The following is a 20,909-nucleotide window of genomic DNA, read 5'->3' as shown; positions in this document are numbered from 1 at the left end:
CAACCAGAATGATTTAATTTTAAATCATCTGATGATTTATCGTATAAATATTTTACAATTTTGAAAGGAAATTCTTCAAAGCATGGATTTCTCCGAGAACACAATGCAGCTTTGCAAAAACAGCACTCCTGTATTATTAATAATAATAGTAATAGTAGAAAGATTAATAAAATATCATAAAAGTAGACTAGAGGAATAGTTATTTGTATAAATTCCGACAACTGCTATCCAACAATACCCTGAATCAGATGTAGGAGCAAAGTTTTATATTGTCTCTGCTCTGTGTTGTTACAGTGATCAGCATATCAATGTCTCTGTCTCTGCCTTACTCAACCAATGTTTAAAACAAATATATTCCTCCAAATTTAGCTTTATGCACTGCATTTCCTTATTTATTTAAACCCTTCTACTTTCTGCTACCTGCTACTTTCTGCCTGTCTTTCCTCCTGGTTATGTTTATGTGTGGGCATGCATGTTGATTTTCAGAAAATTTGTTTTTGCATACACATTACCTGCCTCCTTCTGTACATCTTAATCAGGCAAATTCTGCTTGAGCAAAATATATTTTGGTGGTGTTTACCTCTGAATTATATATGTTGGGTTTTCCTTCAAAACTCAGGAGTACATTTTACAATTAAAACATTGGTTTGGCATTAGAGTTTGTGTCTGAGTGTTGTTGCTGCCCAAAACAATGACCTGATAATGCTCATGGTAAAATTCTCTTTCTCACAGTGATGTAGAGCTCCCACGCAGGTAAATACTGGAAAAGTTTTCCAAAGAGGGGATACTGGTGAGGGTTGTGAAATCAGATACAAAGGAGGGTCTGCATTTCCTTGCTGACAGAAACAGCTTGGCACTGATTGCTATCTCCATCTCATTTCAATTTTCCCTTTGAAGACGTCAGACATTATTTTCAGCTCCTTCTTAGTTGTTTTACTTCCTCTGAAGTCTTGGTATAACTGGTGACCCAGCTCCCTTCCCAATGTCCCTTTCTTTTGGCTGATGCACCTAATTTGTTACCTCAATGTCGTGCTATCAGTGAGGCTGGAGGAACGTTGTCTTGCATTAAAACATTTTTTTTTTTCAGTCCCCAAATGTTAGGTGATGATTTAGAGCACACAAATACAGTTTTTGTTTCTAGCCTGGTTAGATAAGCTTGTGTAGAATAACCTATCTATAAAAAAGTCCCAGTGGGTGATTAATTCATTACATCTGAACTCATTTCTTGTGCATAAAGATGCTTTTAGAAATTAGGTGTTGATAAAGAATTGTGAGTAAAACTGTGGTGCAGCTCAAGTGCACAAGGTTCTTAAGTCATTTTTTCCCAACGTTTGTCCAAGTGCTATCTTGGTAGATGGTACAAGTATGGAAAAGTTTTGTTGCAATCGTTCTTGAATGGAATCAGCTTTTATTCTGTTCTTTTTTCTTTCTTGTACTGAAGGAACACGGAGTTTCAGTGAAGCTGCAAACGCTGTATAACTGTTTTAGTTGGAAAAGGGAATTTTATCAAAACTGTCTGCGTGGTGGGTGATGATTAATTTCTAATTTCAAGCATGGCATATGGTATAATTCTTACTTGAAATGAACAAAAGCACTTGTGATTACCTGAACCAGATCTGGCTCCAGTATTTTCAGGCAATTTTGCTAAAACAAACAAAAAAAAGGTAACACAGGTATTCATTTGAACAATCAAATAAAAATATGTTCCAACAGCATTTACACTCCTTGCGTTCACTTGTAAAATGTTATTAAAAAAGAAGTATCATATGATTTTGTGATTATTAATAAAAATAATATTTTTTAAAAAGAAATGTGGTGAAAGATGTTCTCAGAAACTATTTTAAGAGCATATGCTAATTAGAAGGATAAATTTGTAGAAGTTGTATTGGATACCAACATTTCAAAGACCTTACAGTTTTCACTTACAAAATTTCAAGTTTGCAAAGTACTGAAATATTTTGTTCTGTCACTGTGTGATAGCAAATCCAGTAGACCTTCTATGAACTGCCTATAAATGACTGGATGGTGGGTGGAGAAATTGGGGCGTGTGGTTAATATTCATATTTCATTTTCCTTTTTCTCTCAACTTTTTAAAAACATTTTTCTCATGGCAATAATGGGCTTTCTAACTTTGCTGTCATAAAATGGACAATTTCTTGCAGAATACAGGTGAAAATTTAGCCAATATTTAAACCTCTTGTTCCTAATATGGACATTAGCAAGACTTTGTTGATTAAAATAGTGGTATTTATGGGGCATTACTCTTATTCCAAGTTTGAGTTTAAAAATTCAAGAGAAAAGCTGCCTAATTTATATAATTACTCTTATTTGTGTTGTATGTACTTTAGATCTTTATTAATATTGGCTAACATCAGGTAAACGATCATGAAATCCTCAAAACAAATTTTGTGCATTTGCGTATCTTTCTATTCTTACTTCTTTCTGAAATTAAGGGTAATGGCAGAGGATTATAAATACAATTTTCTCGTGCAATTTGAGATGTAGAACCTAAAAAATATCTGCAAGGCTATTTGATGGATCAGGACAATAATCATGGTCATATAAAGAAAGACTTTAGAGTGGACCAAAGTTCTTACTGAACTTTTTACCTATTTTCTAAAAGATAATAAAAATCTAGAAACCTGCTGTAGGTCAGAAGAAGAATTTCTTAGTGACCCCACTGAAAGTTATGGAAGGGGAAGTTTTTATGTGACTGTAGGAAATTTTTGCTGTAAGCAAAACAGTGACCTCGCATTCAGACACGGTCATGTTAAATCCCAAGTATTTGGCACGTTTAAATATTTCAATGAGTGTGTTTTTACATCTGAAGAGTAAATAAATACGGGGCAAAAATAAACCTTACTTTAAAAAAAAGATGCTAAAGCAAACATATAGGTATTGCATTTTTATGTTGGTCTTAAAACAAGCCCAAGGCATTCTCCCACACTTTTTTCCCTGACATTATCTCCACCTGTAATAATAAAACATGTCTTCTGATTACTGTGCTTTCCATTATCTCATGTCTGTACCTAATTTATTTGCTACCCAGTCTTCCTTTCCCTGTACTAAAGGGATCTTTCTCTTCTGGTAATGCAGTATCAGGTTGTGAGACATGGACATGCCCCTAACCCCCCAAAATTTTCTTGTCTTGCTGAAAATAAGTGTTTAAGTTGTAAAATATTTCAGAGCAGGATGTGTCCCAAACTAGAAAATGGAACTACATTTATATGATGTTTTTTTAATTTCTTATAAAGAGTAAAATAAAGTTGCTACTTTAAAAACCGTGAAATTGTAAAAACCCAAGGAGTGCAATGAGTTTTAATGTCCTTCAAAATATAATACCCTCACAATGATTTATAAAATATTACTGCATTAGAATGCAGATGTGGTCGTACTTTTAATATGTGTGTTCTCAAAGTTATTGGGAGTGTTTATGCTCCAACAGTTAAACTAATATACAGATGTCTAAAAAAATCAGAATATTTGACCATACATTTAAGACTATTGATTAAATTAGGAGAAACTTTCCACAATCCATTTTCCAGGTGTGGAAAATGGATAAATCCATCTTTTATGCTTTGTGACTTTCTTATATGCGTGTATTCATTGTAAAGATTAAAAGTAGTTTCATTTTTTGGATAAAAAACTCTCTGCAGGTCTTGTTTTAAGACCTTGGTGGTGTTGCAGCCAGATGAAATAGTCATCCTTTGATGTCCATGTCAACGGGAGCCTTTCCATTGTTTTCCATGGGTATTGAAAGAGGCACAGTGTGCTTTGCTGTGATCCCAAACCCGTGTGATTAGTAGGACAGAGGATATTGTGCGTGTTGAGTGAGTGATTTATGCGCCGCTTGTTTCTGTTGTCCACAGAACATGGGCTTGCTACAAGATGAACTCTGATTTCAGGAAATTACCCACATTGTCAGCAAATTTGCTTGTCCTTCTTTAACATTATGAACAGCCCATTTTTCATGTTTTAGAAATATTTTAATGCTGGACTTTGATATATTATTACCACATGGTCATATCACAATAAACTTTCCACTGCACACAGACAGGCTTGAGGATTCCTAAAAAAAAAAAAAATAGTATCAAAGGAGCAATACCCTTGGGTCCCTGCAGAGATCCAAAGGAAACGATCTCCCTAGAGCTGGCTCAGTTTTACTTTTCCCATAGATAATCACAGTGCACAGGAGTCAGAGGTTCCAGTCTCAAATTTACCCTGAGAATAAGGAATTTTGGGAAAAGTGGCATGCACGATGGAAAGGAAAAAGTTTGAAAGGAAAAAGTGCCAATCTGCATAAGACTGGTAAAACAAAAATACTATAAAAAGGTCAAAATTGGTGATGTGACTTTATCTATAACAAGAAATAATGACACCAAGGGAAATTGGGATATGGGAAAGGTATATAAGTCCCTAATTTCTGCATGAAACACACTATGCTATGTTTTGTGGGATATTTTGATTACCTGATGGGAAATTATGAACGTCTCCTGGAGAAGATGACTGGAGTTTTTAGTCTCCCTTCTCAAGAGGAATGGGAATTTACCTTTCCTAAAAGTCTTGTTCCAGCAGACAGAAGTAAAGGAAGAACTGATTAAGATTCCCCAAGAGTGGTAAGACTTAATCCCTAGAGTTGAAGGCCACATGTGTGATTTGGAAAACACAATTTGTTTCTGGATGAGATGTTTTTTCCTCTCAAATTCTGTATAAATAAAAGAACAGAGGTTCTCTGAGCTGATCTGTGTCTACACTGAGGGCAGGGTCGAGTTAAGAGCTGAGATAGCTGAGGAAAGGGCTTTGTTTTTCATTATTAGCTACAGGAAAGGCCAGAATGTCCATTTGAACTTGAGTCTCTATCCCATCAAAGTATCAGCCTGAGGACCTAAAAGCAAACAAACAAATAAAAAAAAAGGCCATTATTTTTTATCAAGCTTGAAATTTCTCTCTTTGAGGCTGGTCAAGTGCTGGAAGAGGGGTCCAGTGGGAATCTTAGGAAAGATTATCCTTGGAGGTGTTCCAAGGAGGCCCTGGGCTCTGGGATTGGTCTTTTTGTGAGTGGGTGTTTGGTCTAGATGTGCCACCCAAGATAAATTACCCTGTGAGTCCCTGACAAACTGAACCAGGACAAACCCAGATATAACTAAGTGAAGTTTGTCTTGGTCTTCCATAGAATTTATTGACTTAAAGTATGAATTTGGGAAGGAAAATAGTCCTCAAATTAATTTTCCCTTGCAACTTGATATTTTTTGATATATGAGACACAAATATTCCTCATCTGATTTTGATAAGAGACAGGTTTAGCAATTTAAAATTGTATTGGTTAGAAGTATTCTAGTGTTAAATATTATATAGTTATAAAGTAAAATATTAAAATATCAGAGCACTTTGGTTTCTGGCTCTTTAGGAACACTCTGAAATATTGAAGAGCAGCAGAGAACCAGTGAGTCAAAATAAATCAATGCAATATATTGAAATAATGAGAATATCTCTAGAATCAAGGAGGATGCCAGTATCTCCCATAGCCTGCAGTCTGGAAGTTTGCAAATTCTGGCACTGGCGGTGGCTCCCCACAGCATCCATATCTTCACATTTGGAATTCTGCATTTCTTTCTTTGGAGCTCTGCATCTTTTTCTTCAGACCAGTTTCAAACATCACCAAATTCTCTGCCCTGGGTTCACTGTCCAAGAAGGCAGAAAGAATCTCTTTTCTAATTTTGTAAAAGATGGAGTCATAATCCCTTGACTTTGAGTGATGAGGTTAAAGAAGTAGCTCAGATTTTTTTTTTTTTTTGATGAAGTGAAGGATAAAGGGACCTTTCTTTTTATATTCCTCTAATTCTTTATACAAGCGTGAGCTTCCACTTCCACATTTAAGATTGCTCCTGGAAACTAATTTCAAGGGTTATACTTACATGAAAAACCTGTACCTAGAATTATTTTTACCTCTTTTTTTTCCCCCTGTAACTTCCTGTATCTTGATTTTTCATTCAGGAAAACTGAGGGATCATTTTGGCAATTATTATTTTCTCGTAACGATAAAACCTCATCCACAACATCTTTACATCTCATGTGTAACAGGGATAAACTGAAATGAGCTCATTGCAATAATAATTTTACTTCTGACATGCATGTATTCCTTTTTTTTTTGTTGTTGATATGAAGCAAGTTTACTCTACAATGACCAAAAAGTCTCACATTTCCCTGTGTACATTGTGAGACAGAATATTTGCTTTGAAACCTGTGACAGATAAATCTCTATGGAATTCAAGGGTGAGTGACATTACTGCCACAGAGCTACAGCCTGGGTGAGGTCACCTTACAGCAAGTGAGCAGAAAAATAGATATCTAAAGTCATCCAACCAGAAGAGATTTGTTCTTCTGACTTGATGTCATTTCCATTTGCAAATGGACATTGCATCAAACTATGGCTGATAAAGTCATGGAATCATGGAATGGTTTGGGTTGGAAAGGACCTTAAAGCTCATCCCATTCCAACCCCTGCCAAGGGCAGGGACACCTTCCACTGTTCCAGGGTGTTCCAAGTCCTGTCCAACCTGGCCTTGGACAATTTCAGAGATCCAGAGGCAGCCACAGCTTCTCTGAGCACCCTGTGCCACGGCTCCCCACCTTCACAGGGAACAATTCCTTCCCAATATCCCATTAATCCCTGCCCTCCACCAGTGTGAAGAAATTTCCCCTCATCCTTTCCCTCCATTCCTTGCCCAAAGTCCCTCTCCAGCTCTTTTGGAACCTCTTTAGGTACTATTTCTTGTGGTGTTTTGGGTTTGTTTTTTCCTCCACCTTGTAAATTGATTTTCTTCTGATTTCTTTGCTCCTCTGGTTCTGCTTCTTGTTAGCAAAACTGAAGTAAAATCAGACTTCCTGTGCAACTGGAAAAAACTGTGTTGAGTTTGGTTGTCAAACAAGGGAAGGTTCAAGAATTTTGAGCCTGTTGTTTTATTTGAATCAATCAAAATCCAGAAGTCCAATAGGTGCAATATGTTATATGGCATAAATGGGATAATTATTGTCCTGTCTTCTCCCTGGGAGCTATCCTGCTGCTTTCTGCAAGCAAGGGTGACTTTGGCAGAGGTTTTAAACCCTCTTCTTAATAATTCCCCCTTGAACATTTATTGCAGGTTTGGTAGTCTACCTTTATTTGCATTTAACTGCATTTACTACCTACCCACTATTTAAAAGATCTAAATCTGCCTGTGGATTCCAGAGTTGTTGATCCTGCTGGATGGATTACCCAGTGAAAAGAGTGGTTTTGGCTGTGTGGGTTCACAGATCCATTTCCCCAACATCAAGAACACCACCCATTGACAGCAGGCCTCATCAACAAGTACAGTCAGGAAACGGCCAGGAATGTCAAATATTTATCCCTTTTAAAAAATTTAATATGTTCTCCTGGGGCCTGATTACAGAATTTTTTAATGCTTACAAATTTCTTCAGTGCAACAGTACTAGTTTGTTTCCAAGGAAACAAATGTACTTATACTGCACTGCACACATTCTTAATCATTAAATTCTATAATCTCCCTGCCTCGTTCTTTCTTTTCCTCTCTCTCTCCCTCTCTCTTTGAATGGGTAACTTCTAAAAATTGTTTGCTTTTCTTTTTTTTTTGAGTGGAGTCCCCAGATACTCTTTAACTGCAGGTAAATTTTTAAATATGTTCTCAACAAAGCATTGTTTCACATTACTGAAAAAAAACCCCAAACCCCTTAATTGTTGAGAGCTTTTATGAAATCATCTTAATCAAGATAAATATGTATCCTTTATTCTTGTGCTATTTAATTTGCAAATTTATTTTTCTGAAGCGGATCTTCAGTGTGGTTTGATGTGAAATGTCTGGGTACGAGTGATATTTAAAAATCAATCTTAAATGTATATTTTGTTAATTCAGGCTCTGCGGACTATGTATGTTTATGCAACACTGTTTCTGTAAGGGAAAAAAGTGTGTGAGCTTATATGGTACTTTACAGATATACAATTTATGTATAAGATGCCAGCTTTGAATTTGTCATTCAAAATATACTAAATATTAACTGAGGACTAATAGGAGCTCACTGGAGGGACGACACATTTTTAAAGTGACATCTTAGCATTCAAACCATTCATATTCTTCAGTGTGAATGTAATTTTTATCTAAATGATTTCAGAGGAAAATTGATTCATTTGACTATAGTGCTCCTAAGACCAGTGGGAAGCTCATCATCTTAATATTGAATCTGTAAATCCTTTCCACTAGGGATGATTAACAGCTTTGTCAAGTGTTTATTTTACTTTAAGAAGAATATGTAATTTCCTGGCATAACTGAGACAGATTTCACTCCATTTCTTCCTTTGCATGTCACATTCATGCTGTAGGTTAGCATGATCGAGCCTACCTCTATTAGACTTCTATTTTGAGCAGTAAAAGGATAGCCTAATAAGTTTTCATAGTTTAATGAGCAGACATCAGTTTGCCCTGTGATTCATTTATACTTGATAAATAAAAACCCCTCAGCAGTCCTGATAAGAAGTAATAACAGGGAATTACTTCCAGATGGCACTTTTGCAGTGCTGCACGTGTGGTCTGAGCTGCCCATGGGATAGAAACCCCACGTTAGAGCAGCCATGTGCTGCTCCCAGCACTGGGAATCCATGGCAGACCCTTCTTGGTGGCAGGGCAAGGACAGGCCACCAAGCTGAGATTTAGCTGGGCAACCAGCAGCTCAAGGACAGAATTTTCCCCATTCCTGCTACAATGGAGATTAAATTGTATTGGTAAAGCTTCACAGGAATTTCTTGATACACCATTTTCTCACTCCTTTTGTTATGGAGTACCTTCTTCAGCATTGAGGTTGTGGCCAAACCTCATCTATTTCCTTGGTCTTCCTTGCTTACTTGCATTGGAGAACACCAAAAACATTAATTTAATGTATTTTTTTGGTCTGCCTTTAATGTAGACAAATCTTAAAATATTTTATATTCATCATAATAAAAAAGAAGGTCTATCAAATACCTGAAAACTAATAAAATGCAATAGATTTTGATTAAAAAGATCTTAGAAAAAGTGGGGCTCTGTGGAAGAGTTTAGCTGTGCAGGGACATTTCCATGTGCAGGGACATTTCCATGTGCAGGGACATTTCCATGCTCAGCTTTGCATGTGAAATCCAGGGGTGGGAGTATTCCAAAGGGAATGGGAAAGACAACGTCCTTGGTGCCTTAGTTGGAGTATCTGATCACCTACAGATTCTTCATCACTGTGCCAGGCAATAAAAGGTTATGGAATCATGAACATCCCCACCCAAAAGCCAATAGATTACATTCACACTCGTGTCATCTCCCATGTATAATTATTTAAGGCACCAAACCCCAACATCTTCACCAAATCTGTCAGAATTCAAGTGTTACATCAATGCTATCAGGCACAGGGTGGAATTTTTGGGGAGTCCTGTGCAGGGCCAAGAGTTGGTCTTGATTATCTGTGTTGATCCCTTCCAACTCAGCACATTCTCTGATTCTCTGATTCTATGATTATCTTTTTTTGGGTATTTAATTTGTGACCTTTCCCTTCCTTGACTGTCAGTATGAAATACATGAGGTTTGGCCACAACCGCAATGCTGAAGAAGACACTCAGTAAAAAAAGGAGTGAGAAAATGGTGCATCAAGAGATTCCTATGAAGCATTACATATCTGAATTATTCTCACTTGTAGCAGGAAGGGGAAAATTCTGTCCTTGTGCTGCTGGTTGTCCAACTAAATCTCAGATTTTTGGGGGAGTTGTGGTGAGAAGTGTAAATGAAAAGTTTAGCTAGTAATGAGCTCTGTATGGTTTGGACCTTCTTGTGCAGACTGGCAAAGTAACAGATTTCAGGGGAGAAAAAAAAAAGTTTGCTAAAAGCCTTACTTTCTCTTCCAATATGAGATTAATTACAGCAAAAGCGATCAGGGAAGGCTCCTGCTTTAGGAATAAATGTTGTGAGCGTGATTGCCTTCAGAACAGGAGTGACACAAATCTATTCTGCCTCTGAAACGGTACCATCAAGTATTGTTTTGTTTGGGTGTTTCTGCAGAAAGTGCTCCGTGCTCTTTTCTCTCCAATTTCCTGCTCAAAGTCTAAAATAGAAATTGCAGATTAGAAAATCCTTTGAGAATGGGGTTCAGCAAGTGAAACTGCTTGAAGGTAAGTTTCATACTAGTTTGACTGAATTTAATGAGCCATTGTTAGGAACCAAGCAAGCAAGTATTCTAGTGAGGCAGGAGGTATACACAAGCTGTCTTTTCAAGAAACCATTGTAAATCTGGTAACAAAGAGAGCCTGACTTCCTCCTTGAATTACCATGTTGACAAAAAAAGTCTACTGCATGCACTGATAGCAAATGAGATACATTCTGCTGGTAAAGAAAATTAGACCTTAAATTTAACTCTCTAAAGCCTAGCAGCTAGGGCAAGGGAAAAGGCAGAGTCATGCTGAAAATCAAGCTGTTGCTTCAGCACAGGCTGTGTGTAACTCCTTGTTCTGAGACAGAACATTTTGTGCAACTTTGCTCTATGATTAACAAATGTATTTTAACAGAGTAAAAAGCATGGGGAGAGTGGGGGGAAGAAAAAAATAAACCGACATAGCAAGCTGTGTCTTTAACCAGTAGGGATTAAAGAATTCACTTTGTTACCTGGGAGGCATCAAGGTGAAGGTCTCTGATTCTGAGGGGCTGTGCTCACTCAGTGCTTGCTAACCTTGGGCTGGCTGCTTGGAACGTGTGTCTTTGCTGTAGCCTGAAAAGGGTTTTTTAATATTTAAAGTTATTAGTTTATAGTATCCATGTAATTTCTTCAGCCAAAGGGCTTTAATTTCTTTGATGTGCATCTCTGTTCCAGCTGGTACTCCTACCACTCCTGCTGTCTCTTAGCCCTAAGTAAGGTTTCTCTCTTTGTTAAAGCTGGTGCCACTGATTTATCTTCAGCTCTGAGAAGGGCTTTTATCCATTTTAAAAGTGATGCTGCTGAGACAGCTTTCCCTTGCCCTGAGAAGATGATTTTTTAATTCATATTTGGTGGTTGGTTGGTGGGTTTTTTTTTTCCTCTTTTTTTTCCTTTCCTTTAAAAAGTATTTTTACATAGAGGTGTATTTCTCTCAGGTTGCCTGTGGGGTCTCCTTCTATGCTGTGTTCCTTCTCAGAAAAGAATTTTCTGGGGAAAAAAGCAAATTTCCCTTCTTTTTGGGAACTCTCCCCACCCCACTGGGGGCTACAGACAATATTGCCCTAAAGAGGATCTCGGTTGTGGTGTGGAAGACTTTTCCTCATTCAGGGTCCTTTATCAGGGGAAATCATCCTGGACTTTCCCCCTTAAACTATTCAAACTATTTTTCTTCCCTACATGTGCTGGAGTCAAGAATGTCCTTGTGAATCAGGCTCATAATTTGTTATTTAAAGCAAATACATAGAGTTTATACACTTGTGGCTTCCTGGACTGGCCTTCCTAGGTTGTTTTCCCATTTTATTGGTTAGGGACTCTTCTGTACCCTGTAGTGCAGATTTTTTTAAATATATTTAAAATGAAAATTATGGGAATTATCTTTATACAGATAACTAAAGACAGCTTTTGAAGACATCTGGTCTTCCTTGGTTACTTGGGTCCAAGCACACCAAAAAAATTTATTTAATGTACTTTTGTCTACCATTAATGTAGACAAATCTTAAAATGTTTTATATTCATCTTAATAAAAAATAACATCTATGAAATACCTGAAAACTAATGAAATGCAATAGCTAAAGATTTTATAAAAAGATTGCTGATAACTCTAAAAACCAGAAACAGACTCTGAAAATGGAGCTGCTGGCTGGGAGACTTCAGAGAGACTGTACACTAAAGAAAAGAGTATTTTTTCCACAGGATCCTGAGATACCTTCAGCAAAAAAAAAAGCTTATTTACTGTTAAAAGTAGCAAGTCATTCCATCAAAGACAAAATTATCTTGTAACTTGGTATAACCAAAGGCCCTGCTGCCATCTACGTGCTGAGAAATCTTCAGCCTTTTAACAGTCTTCTCCTCTTTTGGAGTCAGTCAGAATTACGAACGATCTGGGGTCTCTTACATTGCCTGCAGATGAGACAAAATGCTGTTATGGAGGCCAGCAAATAAAGCTTTACACTAATCAAATGCTCTGCTGAATAAAATATGAGCATGTTATTTTGCATAATAAATAGCAAGCCAAAATAGAAATTGAACAGTGGCACTAATAAATAAATAAGATCATCTCAAGCTGGTTTTCAGGAGCAAAAACTTCAAACTGCATCCATTTTGGATGGGTGTGTGAGAGTGCATTAGTGGGGACCAACAGAGGTGAAATGGTGGCATATATTGGTTTATTCTCTACCTTTTTTTGTTTCATTCTCTGTTTGGATCATTAATCCAGCAGGAATGTGTAAAGAAGCCCTTCTTACCATGGAAGTGGAGTTGGATGATTTTTAAGTTCTCTTCCAACACAATATCTGTATTTCTTTTCTTGCCTTGCAAAGCCAAAGCCTTGCAGTCGGTTTCTGCTTTCTGGAAAGAAAGCAGATCCTTTTTGCATTGAGAAAAGCAGTTTAAATATTTCATTTTAGGTGGCTGGGAGTCTCTGTCTGCAGGCAGGTCAGGGAAGGTGCTGTCTGTGCTCCTTGGGCACATCTCTGCTCTTTGGAGAAGCTTATTCCCCATCAGGAAATACAAGAAAAGGGGAAATAGTTTGCTTTTGATATGTGGTGATTTTCAGTGAAATAAGAGGCTTTCAAAGAAAAACAAACCTATTACCATAGAGTAGTTCTGTTATAAAGAGGAACCAAAAACCCAGACAAAGCATTTTTAATGAGTTCTGCTGTAGTTTTTAATTAACATCTCCCTCATTCCCTCCCTAAACTTAGACTACATTAAGATGTTTAAGCAGCCCAGCGTCAAACTGGACTTTAAATTTAAACCAAAGACTTGTGGGACAGGGAGGATCTGTGGTACCTCTTTGATAAATCATGACAAAATTCGAAACAAAGCCAAACAGGAATTATTTTTTAAATTTTTTTTAGGAAGTCATGTGTCACCTGTCACCACTGGTGACACTACAACCAAAGCAGTAACAAAAATCTGAAGAGGTCAGCAAATTTTCAGTTACCTCAGTTCCTCTTCTCCTTTTTTTTTTTTTTTTTTTTTTTAATTCATTTTTTCCTTGCTTTCCAATCACAGGAAAGCATTTTTTTTAAATTTTTTTTTTCTTCTTAGGAACAAATATCAGGAAACTGCTCTGCCTCTGCTCTTTGCTTTCAGTTTTCATTCTGAGGTGGCAGGGCTGGGGCCAGGCAGGGATGTTTCCAGTGAGGTGCCAGGGTTGGGAGTTCCTCATCCAGCATTTGAGTCTCAGGCGATGGAGGAAGCAAAGCAAGAAAGAAAAGATCTGTCTCAGCAATGTGATGCACTCAGCCCATTCAAGTTTTTTTCTCAAAAAATTAAGCTTATTTATACCCACATGATATGTAAATCCATTATGGAAGCATCACATTTTCGTTCTTTTTTCTCCTTCCCACAAAACCAGACAATTCCCAAGACCATTTTCTGTTACTTCTTCATTTATCTCAGGCTGGGACAACTTTTTTTTTCCTAAACCTATATCAAATATTTTCAAATTATAGCTTTAAATTTTCCCCTCTGATGCCCATAATAACCATCTTTTCCTCTTCTTCATGATGCTCACTGCTTCCTAATCTTTTATTTAAAAAAAAAAAGCTCATATTTTGTACTTTTTTCTCTCATTTCCTCCTGATGTCACAAGTTTAATCTTAAGAACTGCTCTCCCAGTTTAGCTCATTAATGCCCATCTGCTGTTCAGGGGAGCAGCCTCACCCATCCTGCTCTCAGTGCCCTGGATATCTACAGAGAATTTCAGACCCCATTCCCCCAGGTGTGTGACTTGCTGCTGAGAATCCATAATGCCCCAAGCATCTCATTTTCCATAAATAAATATGTATTTATTTCCATAAATATATCTATTTATTTCCATAAATATATATCTATATATACAATTTCAACTTTCCTACACTGTATGCAGAGTAGCCCAGTGACTCTTTTGATGTTTAATACTTGATTTTTTTGAGGAGTCATTGTGAGAACCCAAAATTCAGACTCAAACCCCTCAAGTGATGTTTAGGTGTTTAAATCTTTCCTGAACCTGCTCCTTTTTCTGTAAATTAAGGAGCAAGTTCCCCAAAGTGGGGAATATTAATGAAAATTAATTACTCATTTTCATTACAACCTTTTTCTGAAGCTGAGGTTCATTTTTCCATAAATTGTTAATCCTAAATGACTACACTGATAAAAAATATTACTTATTTGCAGGCAGTTTGTTAGTAGAAAACAAGATCCCTATTTATCCTGAAATTTATTCTCGATTGATAACTCAAGTGTGTCTTTTTTGTCTCTTTGACCTCTAGATATGCTAAAAAAGAATAGCAAATAAATCCTATTAAATTAAAGTATTCATATTCACATTCCTGCTGTCTAGTGAATGTATTTTCCCTGAAAAGTCCTTGGCTTGCTTATTGGTGTTGGATAACACCACATTTTATTAAAGATCTGTGAAGTGTTTCCTAAGATGCTACACAGAGTATTTTATTTTTTTTTTTTTGACATTTAAGTTTTACAAAATCTTCTTGGCTTTGCATAGGTGATAACAGGAAAAAGGAATAATGAGACAAAACCTCTTCTTTTGGGCTTTTTCATTGAGAAATAAATTATTTCATGGCTTCTCATTAGTTATTCCCATGGCTTCTAATGACAAGGTGCCAACTTTCACACTTTAAGCAGGTTAATTAACCAGGTAGTAATGAAATTGGGTGATACCTGTGTGTTGGTGAGCCACAGCTCCTAATAATGTGCTTTAATGTCTCTGAAAGGATATTTTCAGCTCCAGCTCTTCTCAGCACTGCATAAATAAATGTTTCCCAGCTAACAGGCAAACTCGTTTTAAAGTTGCACTTTGGTCACCATTATGATGCTCCTTGAAGTAGATGTTGATATTTCTGCCCTTTATGAGACCATAAAGGGGGCACCAAGAAAGGTGGAAGACCTCAAATGTTGTGTTTATTTTCCTCCTATTCACTGGCCACGTGTTAAATATTTTAATGCTGTTTCTTTGCCCTAGAAATGATAAAATTAAATTTAAAAATTGATGTTTAAAGGTTTACTTTAGGATAAAATTGATGTAGGAATGTGAGCAAGTAGCAGGGACCAAGGTTAACAGAGTATCACATGTGCACAAGGAAGGAAACACATTTGGAAAAGATAAGGAAAAAACCCAAAAACACAACAAAAATTGAATTTTGAGCTTTCCAAGAGCAAGTCTCATTAGCTGTGTGATTTATCTAATTTAAGAAATATCTCTTAAAGAATCCCAAGGTGCATCCTTAGCTGGAAGAGCTGCTAATAACCAGTTGTGTTGGAAGGGATATTAAGAAATGCTTGAGCTTAATTTTTCTGCTTGAAATATTCAGGCACAAGTGGTCCAATTTTTTTTTTTTCCGTGGCAAACAAAATATTCCCCAAGTTTTGTGTTCCTTCTTGCTGGCGATCTGCTCACACAGCAATTCTGATTTCTAGGAAAGTATTTGTTATTTCTAAATATTTACTGGATGGTTTATGCAAACAAGTGTTGGCCTTATTCAAGCACTGATCATTTTTACCAGTCGTTGTTTATAACACACAATTTGTCATCAAAATCACATGGGCATTGTCTCCATTCTCTTACTGGACATATGACTGCTTAAAAAATGAGGAATAACAATGCTGGCAAGTGAATGAAGAATAACGAAGTCTTTCCTCATATGAATTTTTTCAACAAATAAACATTTAGGCCAAACTTAAAAGGTCTTGCAAATATTTGTCTGAATAAACCAGTCAGGGCCCATCTGAACACTTGCTGAGAGCAAATAACACAACCCAACAGCAAACAGCAAAGCAAATTTCCCAGGCTTGTTTGTAAAAGTAATCTTCAGCAAGTATTTTGGGTTGTTTGACCAAATACACCCCGGTGTTTACTCACAGAGGTTGCTGAGCTTGAAGTCATCTTCCTAAGCAAAGCAGGTGAAATATGAACTGAATTCATATGGTATTTATGCTATTTTTAAATGATTTTTGAAAAATAAATAGCCCTTTATTTTTTATATTAAACACTGAGATTCTTTTTTGTAATAGAAAATTTAAGGAAAATTCTGTTGACTGATGAGGAACTTCGCTGTGTAAAATGCCAGTAGTTTTCTTTGCTTGCTCTAGTAGTGAAAACTCTTCTAATAATGTTTTTCTCCCTGTTTTATTTGTTTGTTTGGGTGAGGATTGTTTGTGTTCTTGCTTTATAACCAATGGGCTCATCAGCTGGGAGCAATTTTCTTCCCTGGGACAGAGTTTAATGCCGCTGGAAGTACTGGGAAGTCAGCAAGTAATTAATAAATGCAGTGAGTAAATGGTGGCTTATCCAACAAAACCCAAATTTAAGATCTCGGGACGAGGTGGTCTGAGAAGATTAAACTCCACTTGGCTGGGTTGTGCTGAATAATGATTGAACACCCAGAGCATCTCAGCCCTGCATCTCCCTCTCTTTTTATTTTATACATCACAATTACCAGCCATGATCTTCATTCATGACTTATTGTGGGCGACAGGCCATAATCCTCATTCATGACCAGCTAGAACAGAAAAAAAACTCAAAAAACCAACAAAAAGCCAACCCACCACACAAAACAAAAGCCCTTCATGGTACTTAGAGAGAACATGGCATTATGCAGAGTTTCCCTCATTCTGAGAGCAGTACAGATACAACAAATGCCACAGCAGAGATGCTTTTAAAGCATCTGTTTAAAAAAAGAAAAAAATTTAAAATGCAGCTTCCCTAAGTTGTTGTGGGGAAGGGAAAAAAGCAGGGTGAAATTGCAAACATGTATATCATTACTGCAACTGCATTCCATTTATTTTCCTTTTGCAAAATAAATTACATAAATGGGGTTTGTATTGTTAGCTATTCTTCATTCAGAGATTGGGATAATTAGGTTTCAAATACGGTGATGTTTTAAAACACATTTAATTTAGTAAAATTGGTAAGGAAGCTACAGCAATTAAAAATAAAGGACAAAAGTTTCTTTTGCCTTCCTGGGTAATTTGGGGTGAATTTAGACTATGGCATTAGAAGTACAAAAGGTAACTAAAAATGCCATTAAATGAAATGTTCCCAGTCCAAGCAATTTCCTTCTTAACAGAAAGTAAAATGCAAACAGAGATTACTAAAACCCTGCTGTGTTTAATTTAAGTGTATGTAAGCCTTTTACTCACAGTTATTTTGTCTGGAGATAATCATGTAGATCCTCAGTGGTCAGAGCTGTGAAGCGTGTGTTGTCAAAAGTTGCTCACTCTTTGATTCCCCCTCGCTTCTGTCAGCCATGGTTCACATCATGCAAGCTCAGCTCATTCATCTTCTGACAGGGTGGGATTCTCCCATTCCTGTCTCCATCAATTTGTTCCTGTCGCCTCTGGATTGCTCGCAGAAATGCCGAAAAAGTGTGCGAGCTGGGTGTAAATTATCATTATTTCTCTGGCTAACTGCAGGGATGGAGCACATCAGCAACAGGCAGGGGTAGGGTTGTTAAACCAGAGGGAAAACTCGGAATCTTCTGTAGGTTCATTATTCTACAGAAATGAAAGGGCTGGAGAGGCAGTGGATACAGAGCCGTGCACTGACAGGGGATGTTCTGGAGAGGTTTGGTTCGTGCTTCCCAGAGGGAATTCTGTGCAGCCAGAAATCAGGGGCTGCACAGAATTCCTGGTTCTCTCTTGGGCAGGGGGTCAGTGAGGATTTTGCCCCACAAAAAGAGGTTCTGTGTGTGGAGTTTCTTTTGGCACAGAGATTTTTGTGTTGGTGCTTTATATTGGTACCTTATATCTGGTCTGAGTGTGCTCCAGGAGAGGTGAAGTGAGGAGATTTTTTGTTACCAAAGTCTTGATTCATGACAGTTTTCACTGTGTAGACAGTTGCTTCTGCTTCCATAGGGACCAGAAACTGCATTTACCACTAAGGCAGTGGAAGCAGAGTGGATGTAAAACATTTTGCACCTGCCAGCCATGGAGTGTGGAATATTCACAGCAGCCACCAGCTGGGAATGAGCCAAAAGCTGTGATGCAGAGAAGGCTGAGGTGCTCCTCAACTGGCAAAGGCAAAACTCCAACATCCCAAGATTCAGACCAAGCAAAATGAGACTGGGAGGTTCAACAGCAGCCAGGCTGCCAGCACATTCCAGCCTGAGACCTTGGGTGCCACCTCAGATCCACCAGCTGCTTTGGTTTGCTTCTCTGCTCGTGTTGTCCTTCATTTTCAGCACATGCTGTAACTGTACATAAATTTTTCTAGGCAGAAAATGTAGCATTTATAGGAGTTCAGCTCCTGTGAGTTGGCAATGAAAAGACCAAGAGCACCAGGTTATGGTCAAGTGAGGCGTTCTCCAAAAAAATGTGTCTCCTAAAATCATGGATCCCAGTTTGGGTTGGAAGGGACCATAAAGCCCATCTTGTTTGTGTACCTGCCATGGGCAGTGACACCTTCCACTACCCCCTACAAGATCAATCCAGCCCATCTTGAACACTTCCAAGCAACAGCTTCTCTGGACAGCCTGTGCCATGGCTTTGGAACCTTCAGAGTGAAGAACTTCTCCCCGACATCAAATCCAAATCTCTCCTCTTTTAGTTTAAAATCATCACCCCCCTTGAGCTATCATTGTCTGCCTTAAGAAAAAGTCACTCCCTCTGTTTTTTGTTACATTCACATCACTGAGGTGTGAGCTCAGTGCCTCTTCTGATGTCTCTGCTTGGATCTTGAACCACACAGGGATTTATTCACCAGCCTCCCCTCCCTGAGCCACAGGGCACCACGTGGAGAAAGGCAGCTGGGGGAAAACAGCAGCTTCCACTGTCCCAGAGGTTTTACAAAGGATTTCTTCCTTCCAAAGAGGAAGTTTCCCTCTTTCCTCTGAGGCTGGACATCATTCCTGAGCAAAGCTGCTTTTCAAGAAAGTTTCTTTCTACGTGATAGATTTATTTTTCCTGCAGGTTTTTTGTTCTTGGTTTTGTTCAGGGTTTTTTTGGTTTGTTTTTTTTTTTTTTTTTTCACTAGGGGTGTGGGTGTTTGGCTTTTTTTGGGGTGTATTTTTCAGTGGTTGTTGTTTGGGTTTTTTTGGCTGAACATTAAGACACTATATTTTTGCTTGTAGGTTACTTCTGCAAACTCAAACTCAATTCACTCCCACAGAAAACTTATCACATCTCCTACCCTGCAGAAAAAAAAAAAAAAAGGTGTTTTGCTCTATCATCTGGGCAGGAGAACACAAAGATGACCATGATGTTTAATAAGACTTTTATATCCTCTTAGATTTTTCTCTTGTCCTTGGCACATTGAGCGAAGTAGCTCTGACACATTTATTTCTTTTAATATGAGAGTTAGCAGAGAGAGAATGATGGCAATTACCCCTCTGCAGGGAAGAGCCTCTGCTGGGAGGGCACCAAGAGCTCTGCTCTGACTCTACTCTTCTTTAATGTGCTCTGGGAAATTGAATGTGAATTAAGGGGATGCAATGTGCATTCTCCTCATTTCACCTGGCCTGACTCCTGCAGCTCCACGTGATGCTCCTACCCCTGCCTGGGAGACGTGGCTTAAATAAAGAGAAAATAAGGGAGGGAAGGGAGGAATTTGAGTGCAAATAGGAAATGGTGACATTAAATAGAAAATTTAAAGCAATCTTAAAGTATATTTTTCTGTTAAGCATTGTTGTTGGGGTGTTTTACCTCATCAGCTCAGCTGCTTTAGGTCCTCCAGCAGCTTCTCAGATGGGAGATTTTTCCTTTTCTCCTGTGGAAATCCATCTGAGAGCAGACCTGAGCAGAGACACGGCCTCCAGCACCCACGACCCTGGCACAGGGAGACACTGAACATGTAAACCCCTGGCTGTTCACTAAGGAGGCATCAGAATTCCATGGCAGATCTGTTGGGGAGCTCTCATATCTTAGCATCAGCCATGTCCTGAAGAAGGATGGATTTTACCAGTGATAAAAAAATCCTATTGACCCGCCTGCCATAAGGAAGTGCTGGTTTGGGATGGTTTTGGGCAGGGGATTGGACAGGCAAGTAAAATAATTTCATTTTTCCAAGAAACGTTGTCACTGTGGTTAAGAACAGAGAGGATTCCTGTGTCTGTGCTGGTATCTTGTCAGGATAATTTTGCAGGGAAGAGTTACTGTGTTTGTCAATGAAATGAAAAGCATTTCTGGCCAATTTAAAAGAAGTTATAAATGTTGGAAGAGTATAGGAGCTTGATTCTGGAAATGCTAGAATATTATGGTTCTTTGCCAATCTTTTGATATTAAATGCACTACAGTTTGAAGAGCAAATATTTTATTTATTTTATATTTTTTATCTTTGCTATTTTGTGTGTGCATGATGATCATCTTATTCCTTGGTGTACATTTTCATGGTGCATTTCATTTTTTGTAGAGATCTGACAGAAAACTTGTATCTGAATTCAATTATCTGCTGGGGAAAGTGAGCCACGTGTGTGTTTCAGGAAGACTTTGGATTGCTATCAAGATTTGTCCTAACCATAAACTACTAGGTTACCAAAAATCTCAGCTGGGAGGACAGTTCAATCTGAAGGTTAGGAAATGATCACAAGTACCAGTGACTACCTTTAATCATAGCTTAGTTTGCCAAGGAGCATTTCCTTGGTACAGTCTTCTGTACAGAATTATAGAAGATTATAGTTGTTTTTTTTTTTTTTACTTTAGGAAAGGCTTGTTTTTATTTCTCAGTATAAAAAGTTATTATATACCTGATAAGTATGGTTTGCAGAAAATCCAAA

General features: G+C 37.8%; 2 long non-coding RNA genes across 5 annotated transcripts in view; one reads left to right on the top strand and one right to left on the bottom strand.

Annotated features, from left to right (window-relative positions):
- Positions 1-1,650: 1,650 nt before the first annotated feature.
- Positions 1,651-19,123, bottom strand: LOC121470260 (uncharacterized). Of its 3 annotated transcripts, none has more exons than XR_012056865.1 (3): positions 17,341-19,115; positions 9,902-10,770; positions 1,651-4,885 (listed from the first exon to the last, which is right to left on the bottom strand). It is a non-coding gene; the product is annotated as an uncharacterized lncRNA (long non-coding RNA). The 3 variants fall into 3 exon arrangements; XR_012056866.1 differs by lacking the exon at positions 1,651-4,885 and adding an exon at positions 11,930-12,096 and having other exon boundaries at positions 4,942-10,770; positions 17,341-19,123; XR_012056864.1 differs by lacking the exon at positions 1,651-4,885 and having other exon boundaries at positions 4,942-10,770; positions 17,341-19,123.
- LOC121470278 (uncharacterized) overlaps positions 10,038-20,909 on the top strand; it is a 96,849-nt gene continuing 85,977 nt past the window's right edge. The window contains exon 1 of one of the 2 annotated variants that reach the window (XR_012056861.1): positions 10,038-10,177. This is a non-coding gene — a long non-coding RNA (uncharacterized lncRNA). The remainder of the gene's footprint in view (positions 10,178-20,909) is intronic. The other variant, XR_012056860.1, reaches the window with a different exon arrangement.

This window comes from Taeniopygia guttata, chromosome 7 (genome assembly GCF_048771995.1).
Source record: "Taeniopygia guttata chromosome 7, bTaeGut7.mat, whole genome shotgun sequence".
Taxonomy (NCBI): Eukaryota; Metazoa; Chordata; class Aves; order Passeriformes; family Estrildidae; genus Taeniopygia; species Taeniopygia guttata.
The sequence above is the reverse complement of the archived record's forward strand: the minus strand, read 5'-3'. Positions and strand labels throughout refer to the sequence as shown.